This window comes from Eleutherodactylus coqui, chromosome 2 (genome assembly GCF_035609145.1).
Source record: "Eleutherodactylus coqui strain aEleCoq1 chromosome 2, aEleCoq1.hap1, whole genome shotgun sequence".
In the NCBI taxonomy this organism is placed as follows: domain Eukaryota; kingdom Metazoa; phylum Chordata; class Amphibia; order Anura; family Eleutherodactylidae; genus Eleutherodactylus; species Eleutherodactylus coqui.
This window is the reverse complement of record NC_089838.1, coordinates 11,147,202-11,157,512: the sequence shown is the minus strand read 5'-3', so window position 1 is coordinate 11,157,512 and position 10,311 is coordinate 11,147,202. Positions and strand designations below refer to the sequence as shown.

General features: G+C 44.0%; 1 long non-coding RNA gene across 1 annotated transcript; it reads left to right on the top strand.

Moving 5' to 3' along the window:
- The first annotated feature begins 2,533 nt into the window (after nucleotides 1–2,533).
- Nucleotides 2,534–6,433, top strand: LOC136611086 (uncharacterized). Its single transcript, XR_010790217.1, has 2 exons — nucleotides 2,534–2,707; nucleotides 4,037–6,433. It is a non-coding gene; the product is annotated as an uncharacterized lncRNA (long non-coding RNA).
- The last annotated feature ends 3,878 nt before the right edge of the window (nucleotides 6,434–10,311 follow it).

The following is a 10,311-nucleotide window of genomic DNA, read 5'->3' as shown; positions in this document are numbered from 1 at the left end:
CACATAAACTGTTAAGTTTCAGAATGGTGCCTGAAGAGGGACTGAGTGACCAGAACCTCTGACCCGACTTACTTTTGAACGGACAGACTGCGCAGACCCATAATCAGGACAAAGCCGGCTGGTAAGAAACTTTTATTCTATCCCTCATTGTGTCTCTGTGCTTCTGTCTGCTCAAAGTTGGGTAAGTGCGTTCACTTATGTTAAGTGGTTCATTTAAGGTCTAAACTCGATCCATTTTATATGACAAAGAACCCTGTCAAATAAGCTGACTCGTTGTCTAGGTTTGAATGAATGTGTAACCCAGTGTTTTTGAAGGCCATAATAGTATCAATAGCTTGGATAATTGTCCTAGTGTGAATATTCTATGATCTAAGTTCCCTAATCTACTAGTAACATGTTCTGGATCCCTGACGAGGGACCAATGGTTTAGGCAGGTCCTGCACTGTGAAGCCTGAGTTATTATGGTCACGCAGCAAGAACACCTGCATATGGTTTAGGTGGGTCCTGCACTGTGAAGCCTGAGTTACTATGGTCACGCAGCGGGAACACTTGTACCGTATGCTGTCAGTAGGACAAGTGTCTGACATGTGACAAGAATCTCTTGCCATAGTCGACATAATATCCTCAGACGGGGTTACTCTCTCCTCAAATATGGAGGAAAAACCCATGTAGATTACTAGTGAAACATGGGTAACGGATGGTCTAAGAAAGCCACCTCAGATGAGTCAGAATAGATAATGGGCAAAAACATAGTAAGGAATATGGAAGGTAAAGAAATAGCTAAAGAATGTAAGGCTCTGATGTCTATCATGAAACAAAACACCAGACATGGTGTCTACGGTCAAATGCAATGATGGAATATAAAGGTAGTTTTAAAGATGCTAAACTCCTGGAGGCAGCTGAAGGTTGGGACAGATGTGCCCGCCTGGTTGCTAAAGGAAAGATAGAAGAAAGAATTAAAAATGATAGTGTCAGTAAGTACAGAATGAGAAAGGCAATACTTAAAAATGCACCCCGCCCTATAAATCCCAACAGTGGCTCCTATTGGCTTTGTCTCCATTGTGGTCAACAAAACCCTAAGATATTATTAGTATCACTCATAAAAATGCCAGATCCTGAGAAACAACCCATGGGGTTCTATAGTGCTTGCCTACAGTTATCAGGAGTTTATGACTATTGTTTAAAAACCCCTTGATGATGGAGGAGTTTAATCTACCACTTGACCCTAAGGTGTTGGGTTCGGGGGCTACTTTTCTACATCATCTGAAAGACTGAGTTTCGAAGTGTATGACTGAGTTAGGAATTACCCTACATGATGTTAGGCAGGAGAAGACAGAATCAGCAGAACTTTTTTTGTCTAGGATTCTGGTAGCGTGATGGGACTTGGGATACAGTGCTGATGTCCCTGCACATGTCCGACTTCTTACGCAAGCCTTTGTGGGAGATTTCAAGGAGAACCTGAAGGACAAACTAGAAGCTGCCCATCCTGAATGGCATACTCTAGAGGTTCAGGCTTTTTTCCAAGTTGTCTGCGGTTTGAAGCTAGGCTCCTGTACCACGGTACTTGTAAACCTGGACAATCATGAATCTCGGAAAACTATCACATGCTACAACTGTGGCAAACAGGGTCACAAGCATAGACAATGTAGGGCACCTTCTAAGGCTCAGAATGGACAGTCTAAACCCAGACCGTCCTCCTCTGACCATTAGGAAACAGGCAATCTGGTGTCTGTGCTCATTGATGATGTCTGCAAGTTAGCAAATCCAGAAGGGGCCCAGTACCTATTGTCTCTTTGACTGTAGGTTCAGAAGGTCTTCTCCCGTTTCTGGTAGACACCGGAGCAGAGACTAGTGTAATACACAGCAGACATGTCAAAGAGCATGACATCAGTAAACAAAGCTTTTCATGTGTAGGAGTAGATGGAACACCAAAAGATAGTCCTTTGTCTAAACCCATGGAAGTGAATTTCACACCCAACCATTCTCTGACTACCCAACTGTTGGTTATTGAAACCCCTCCTCTCAACCTATTAGGAGCGGATTTGCTGCAGAACATCCACACCTCTTAGAGTTCAGGGAGGATGGGTTGGTTAAAATCACGGGTCAGTTAGCAGAGAAAGACATCTGTACACTAGCTGCATGTTGTCAATCTTCAGAAACCCCTATAGCCATATGCACACCTTTGTTGTCAGAGGAGGAGCTGGAGCAATGCTTATAACAAGTTCCAGTCACCCTCTGGAGCAGGGGAACAGCGGATATAGGCAGACTAGCCATACCACCAGTTCAGGTCAGGTTGAAACCAAGAGTCCCATTGCCACGTATTTCTCTATCCCTCTGTATAAAAGACAGTAGGTATTTGTTGGCTTTCACACACAAAGGCAAACTATTCTTGGGTTGTGACGCTGCAGGGAGCTCAGAATTCACCCTCCCTGTTCTCACAGCTCATGGGTCAAGTGTTGGACGGCTAACAACCTGAATTACAGGCTGTTGTTGTGTTACAATGCGTTGATGACCTTTTGCCTTGTGCTGCAAAGCTACATGCGTAGAAGCTTCAATTTCTCTTCTTTAATTCCTGGAAAGGAACAGATGTAAGACGTCAAAGAAGCTCCAGTTCTGTTGTTCATCTGTGACTTTTCTTGGACTTTGTCTCACGGCAGGAGCTCGTCATCTCACCCAGGACCATAAAGCTGCCATTATGGACATTAAGGTACCCGCTTCTGTCTCTAAGCTATGTACCTTTCTAGGACTTGTTTCTTATTGTAGACCATGGACTGTGAATGCTTCGCAGCTGATGCAGCCGCTGTATGACTGTCTCAAGAAGGAACCATTCGAACTTACAGAAAAAGCCATTGATTCTTTTCACCAGCTTAAAGCAGTCCCAGCCCTGGGCCTGCCCAACTATGACAAACCCTTCAGGCTCTATTGCAGCGAGAACAATGGACAGATAGCAGCAGTCCTTACACAGCAGCACAGAGGGCACCAACGACCCATTGCCTACTACTCAATCAGATTAGACCCCATTGCTAGAGGATCACCTTCCTGTCGACAAGCAGCAGCAGCAGACTCCAGGATGTTGGACAAGAACAGTAGAAACAAGTGGCAGCATGCATACACTTTATAAAAAAATCAAGTTTAATTACTCCATGGTCTTAAAAAGGTCAGCTAAGTTTCGGCCTAGAAAGGCCTTTTTCAAACTATCAGGATGTTGGACAAGTCAGCGGACCTAGTTCTGGATCATGAGGTACAAGTGTTAGCACCACATCACAATTCTGCCATTCTAACACAGGTTCAGTCCAAGCACTTGTCTTCAGCCTGTCATCTGAGACTCCAATGTGCCCTCCCGATATCTGTCAACATCACCATCACCCGCTGTCAGACTTTGAATCCTGCCACCCTTTTGCCGGGAACAGGATGACACTGACCAAGTGACTCAAGAAGAACCTCACGACTATGCCCAGCTCATGTAGATGGAAACTTGTGGATTTGATTCCATCCACTACCCAGTCCCGACTTAACCTTGTTTGTTGATGGCTCCAAGTATGCTATAGATGGACAATTCCACACTGGATATTCGGTCACCGCAAAGAGCACTGTCTTTCATCAACAGTCATTACCTGCACACGTCTCAGCCCAACAGGCTGAACTGCAGGCCCTTACACATGCCTGTACGCTGGCACAAGACAAGACAGGTAACATTTACATGGGCTCTAGATAGGCCTTTGGCATTGCACATGACTACGGTCCAATCTGGAAAGCTAGATCCTTCCTTACGTCCATGGGCCAGCCAATAAGACACCTTGGACACAAGTTTAAGCACTAATATCTGCTCTTCTTTTACCCAAACAGGTGGCCATCCTTAAAGTTAAGGCACATACCTCAGCCAAGTCTCTAGAAGTTAAGGGTAATGCCTTGGCAGACCAAGCAGCCAAAGAAGCAGCCTTGCTCCCCCTCACACCGGCAGTTTTGGCCACCTGCCAAAAAGAAGACATGTCACCATCGCTTAACGACTCACAACATCTCCTTTTGTTTTTTTCAGAAGTGTCGGGTTGGCAAGCAAGAGGAGCCACTTCAGATTCCAGTGGCCTGTGGACACTTCACGGGAAGCCTTGTCTTCTAAGAGTCTTGTTTCTGGTGCTAGCCTCCATAACACATGACCTCACACATGCCTCTAAAACTGCAATGTGTGATCTTGCTTCCAGGTATTGGTATGCACCCAGTTTTTCGGTAGTTGCTGTCTCTTATACTCAGGAACGCATGACTTGTGAGTTAGCCAATCCAGGTAGGACTGTCAAAACCCCTTCTAAACACACTCCTAGGCCATTGTACCCCTTCCAGAGGTTGCAGATTGACTACATACAACTTCCTCAATCTGGATTGTTTCAATACGTCCTTGTATATATTGATTTCTTCTTTGGCTGGAGACTTACCCTCCGCCAAAATTACAGCCAAAAAGCTTCTTTCTGAAGTGGTCTGTAGCTTTGGTGTCCCAGAAACCATTGAGAGTGACCGTGGTACTCACTTTACTAAGATGGCAGGGATGTTAGGCATAGAACAGGCATTCCACACACCTTGCCATCCTTAAAGCAGTGGGAGAGTAGAGAGACTGAATGGGACCATAAAAAATAAAATTTGGAAAGCAAAGAGTGAATTGAACAAACCTTGGCCTGAGTCTCTCTTCTTGGCTCTCTTTTCAATAAGACACACGCCCACCAAACAGACAGGTCTCAGTCCTTATGAGATTCTGTTTGGTTCAGCACCTCATCAAGGCTTATACTTTCCTCAGCAATGACAGTTTCAATTTGATAATATGTCATCTCCACTGCCGGATGTCTGGTGGATTTGTGGTGATGGCAGGATGCGTGCAACCCTGCCCAAATTTTGGAAAGGTAAATGCGCACCTACAAAGGTACTCCTCCCCTTTCAGCTGTTCCCTGGTGGATGCATAGGACACACAAAGGCACCCCCACAAGGACACAACGAGTCTCTGCGATGTAGTCTACCTGGTGGATCTTTTGATGCAGGTAATTATATTGATGTAATAGGGGTACCGAGGGGAGGGCCGAATGAGATTAAAGCCAGAAACTGGATTACAGGAGGAACCGAATCATTCTTTTTTCCATGGTGCACAATTAATAAAAATATTGATTGGATTAATTATATAAATTATAATGAACAGAGATTTGTAAACTACAAGGATTAGCGGAACAATTAGGACCAACATCCTCTATGGCCTTTCAGAACCGTCTTGCACTGGACATGCTCCTAGAAGAAAATGGAGGAGTCTGCAAGATCATCTGAGATTCATGCTGCACCTACATCCCCAACAACACGGCTCCGGGCGGATCAGTGACTAAAGCTTTGCCCGGACTACAAAGTCTATTTATTGAACTTGCGGAAAATTCTGGTGCTTATGATACATTTACATCGTGATCGGAGGATATTTTTGGACAATGGTGTGCTTGGGTCACGTCTCTTTTCACCACTTTAATTATTATAGTAATTGCCTTTGTGATAGTAGGTTGTTCTATAGTACCTTGTATACACCATATATTGGCAAAATCTGCTGAAAAGGTGATACCCACTATGATGGCACAGAAAGGTATCTATGCCCGGCTCTTAAGCTCATCCGGCTATTCTTACTTTAGTCAGAACAATAGTGATCTGGAGGAATCTAGGGAAGAAATTTAATAAAAAGCCTGGCAGACATCATTAGGATGGACTGAAGTACTTCAAATATCTACTGTTGTTCTGGATCAAGATAAGAAATAAAAAGGGGAAATGTCACATAAACTGTTAAGTTTCAGAATGCAATAAGTGTATGTATTTCTTATCTGATTGGACTATTGGCCCTTGCATAGAAGGCTAAAACCTATGCTTTGTAGTGCTGGTATCAAGGATTAACCCTTTCCAATCCACTGTCTGACATCTAAAGACATTCTGATTGAAGGCTGTACAGCTCCAATGTCGGAAGACGTCCAGCAGGGTATTCTTTCTGTAGATTTCTGGCCGCTCTGTTGTCGGGGGCCTCTCCAGCGTGTCACTTACCGCAGTACTGGCTCTAGCCAGCAGATGGCGCCATTGTATAATGGCAGAAAGAGAAAGCCCCCCTAGGAAACCCTGAATCCAAAATTGGATTGCAAAGGGTTAAAAGATAAGTGGAGTCAGTAGGAAGAATAGCAATACTAAATTATGTTAACATAAAGACATAGTTAGTCAACAGAAATAGAGTATAATGCGATAAGAAGACCCTGATTGTAGCCATATTCTTGTCTAGACAAGCCTTAAGAGCTTTGAGACTGTTTTGTAGATGTCAATGAGCCTTATGATCAATAATCTTTGTAACCTTAGTAATAGTAACCTTTGTATGATAACGCCCGCTTTCTTTCTGTATAAAAACTGGCAATGTCTTCCATTAAAAAGTGAATTCTCTTGACTTCTCATGAGAAGAGCATCTTGTTATAACACGGAAGTGCTTTGCGTTATTAAAGGGGTTGTCCCGCGCCGAAACGGGTTTTTTTTTTTTTCAACAGCCCCCCCGTTCGGCGCGAGACAACCCCGATGCAGGGGTTAAACAAGAACACCGGACAGCGCTTACCTGAATCCCCGCGCTCCGGTGACTTCTTACTTACCTGCTGAAGATGGCCGCCGGGATCTTCTCCCTCGGTGGACCGCAGGGCTTCTGTGCGGTCCATTGCCGATTCCAGCCTCCTGATTGGCTGGAATCGGCACGTGACGGGGCGGAGCTACACGAAGCTACACGGAGCCCCATTGAGAAAAGAAGAAGACCCGGACTGCGCAAGTGCGTCTAATTTGGCCATTAGACGCCGAAAATTAGACGGGCTCCATGGAAACGAGGACGCCAGCAACGGAACAGGTAAGTGAAAAATTTCTTATAACTTCTGTATGGCTCATAATTAATGCACAATGTACATTACAAAGTGCATTAATATGGCCATACAGAAGTGTATAGACCCACTTGCTTTCGCGGGACAACCCCTTTAATAGATACTGCTATGAAACTTCTCATCACAGGCTTCCATATTGGTGTGGCCCGATAACAGCCAGCATCGTTCCTCATGACCAGAAGAGAATAAAGGCAGAGGATGGAGGACATTCTGTGATCTTGATGGAGATGTGTTTATTTTATTGCCGGGCACATTGAAGTTTATAAATGACTAAGGTGGCCTACTATGACTATGTTGCCCAAAGGCCCATGTAAATCTGAAGCTGGCCCTGCCCCTAGATCTCACAAGTAACATTTATCACCTATCCATGGTTCAATCACTGGGACCACTGGGATCACAAGAACAAGAATCTTGAGCCCCCATTTCCGTAGGACTTTGAATGAAGCTATAGTGTCATGCAAACACAATACTGCTCCATTCAATGTCTATGGGATTAATGGAGATAGCTGAGCGCTGTACTTGGCTATCTCCTTCAGGGTTCCCACATACCTGCCTTTTTTAAAACTTCCCATTTAGAAAACAGGGGGTCCACAGCTTACCACCCACTAAAACTGTCCCTGGTTAGCTGATTGGGATTATTATAGTCTTCAAAACATATTGCTTCATGGTGATACCCTATCCTGAAGAAGATTAAAGGTAAGTCCCCAGGTGGGTCAGGGTAGTTAAATGGTGAATAATAATGTCCCTGGTGGTCCAAGTAAATGAAAGTTTACATACTTCAGTCTGAGGGTACTCCTGGAGGTCTGGCCATTGATTGTCATTAAGAAAACAGGGAGCACTCAGTTGACTATCCCAAAAACTGTCCCTGGTTAGCTGATAGTTATAAGCTTCAAAACATATTGCTTTCTGATGAAAACCTGATCCTGAAAAAGGCTGAAGGTAAAGCTCCTAGTGGGTCAGGGTAGTTAAATGGTGAATAATAGAGTCGTTGGTGGTCCAGGGCAGTGACGAGTTACATGAATCCCTCTGAGGTTGCTCCTGAGGGTTTGAGCATTGGTTCCCATCTAGAAAACAGGGGGTGTTCAGTTTACCAACCACTAAAACTGTCCCTGGTTAGCTGATTGTGATTATTATAGTCTTCACAACTTATTTCTTCATGGTGATACCCTATCCCGAAGAAGGTTAAAGGTAAAGCGGCTGGTTGGTCAGGGTAGTTAAATGTGTTTAAGGCAGTAAATTAGGCCAATGGTAAATTATCTGGTTGCCTAGGGCAATAAAAGGGTGAATAGCAAAGCTTCTGGTGGAGCTGGGTAGTTAAATGTTGAATAATAAATTTCTGGTGGTTTACTCAAATAAGTGGGACAAATGGTAAAGTTTCTTGTGTGGAAAAGCTTCTGGTGGAGCAGTATAGTTAAATTGTAAATAATAATGTCCCTGGTGGTCTAGGGAAATTAATGGGGCTAATGGTAAAGTCCCTTGTGTTTTAGAGCTGTAAAATGGTTAACGATAAAGTCCCAAGTGGTCTAGGAAAATTAATGGGGCTAATGGTAAAGTCCCTTGTGTTTTAGGGCTGTAAAAGGGTTAACGTTAAGGTCCTTGGTGGTCTAGGGCAGTTAAGGACTTAATGGTAAAGCTAGTAGTGAAGCAGGGTAGTTAAATAATGATTAATGTTGTTTCTGGTTGTTTAGGACAATAAATTGGGTTAATGATAAAGTCCCTGGTGGTCTAGGCCAGTAAAGGGATTAATGGTAAAGTCCCTGGTGGTCTAGGGCAGTAAAGAGATAATGGTAAAGCTCCTAGTGGAGCAGGGTAGTTAAATGGAGAATAATAATGTCCTTGGTGGTCCAAGGCAAGGAAGGAAAGTTTACATGCTTAACTCTGAGCGTTATACTAGGGGTTCTAGACATCGGTTCCCAGCAAGAAAACAGGGGTGCTTAGTTTATCACCTTTAAAACTGCCCCTGGTTACCTGACTATCATTGCGATACTCTTAGAACACCTATTGTTTAACCGTAAAACCCTGTTCCCAAGGTCGCTTTCCTCCATCTGTCAGCATTTATATACCAGTTAAATACATTCTGCAGATATATTAAATAAAACGCTTCATGAAAACCCCAAGTAGCGCGGTATGGACTGACATCAGGACAGTAATTACTTGGAACGAATTCCTCCTGGTCCCAAGGAGCAAAGTATTTAAGAATTACTGGCGGTAGACTTCCATTCCTAACCCGCATTACTCCTCCTGGCACAAGCACACTTTAATAAATGTAATCATGCTCTGTGCAGCGGAGGGCCGACTGCCTTCAGTGTCTCCGACTCCTTCAATTACTCATGCTCTAGACCTGCGCCTACGGTACTAGCGCTTCATTTAGAGAATTAGTAGGGGGTGTTCTCGATGCAGACACAAGACAAAACATGTTATGATTTGATACGCTATTTATTAGGGAGAGAGCAGCCAGATGTAGACCTTTTACTTAATCAACGCAGAGCATCATGGGAGATTTCAAACCTTCTTTCCCAGAGCTTTCCATTGTTAACCCTGTGTCAGCTTCAGGGGCCAGAGAAGAATTATGACTTTTATTAAAGCTTCTGTGGTTCTGTCATGTTTTTTTTGCACAAGGAAGAACATTGTCATAAATCTCTGCGCTGAGAATCCCAGGTCTTAGCTTTTTAAACACGTCTTAGAGATTCGGTAATGATACGTTTGGGTGCAACAAGAAACATCTCCAGGAAAGGAAAAAATAAAGCATCTTCAGTAACATCCCCTTCATCTTTCTTCTATTCATCACTGCGTAAAGTTTGGAAAATAAGTTAAGGAAAAGGTCATACTGTAGCTATAGGGGTGCGGAGGTAGCAGTGATGCCAGAGGGGACACAAAACCCCTATCGTGCCACATCAGAAGACACCAAGACTATACAGTTGCAAATCAAAATTATTCAACCCCCATTGAAAATAAGGTTTATTTGCCAAATTTACAAACTTTCAGCTGTTTGCAAAAAAGGAAAGAAAAAAAAAGACAATCAAATAAGAACAATGCCAATAGCTCAGGACAACTAATATAGCAAGAGGTTTCTCCGAAATCACCCCAAAATATCACTTTTAGGGCTGACACCCACTGGCGAAATTTTCTTTCTTGCGCTGCAGGAGCACGTGAAAACTCTCGCCTTGCAGCGTAAGAAAGACGCCGAAATAGGACCGGGATATCGCCAGTCTTTTCAATGGGACCAGCGGCAGCAGCGCTGGCCCCATTGAAAAGATATGGAGAATGCCGCGGACTTCTGCCACAGCTGTCACAGCTGTGGCAGGAGTTTCCTTCATCCCCATGGGGATGGCAGAAGAGCAGCATGCTATCCGATTGCATTCAATGGGATCAGCGCTGCTGCCAGTCCAATTGAAAGCAGTGGTTT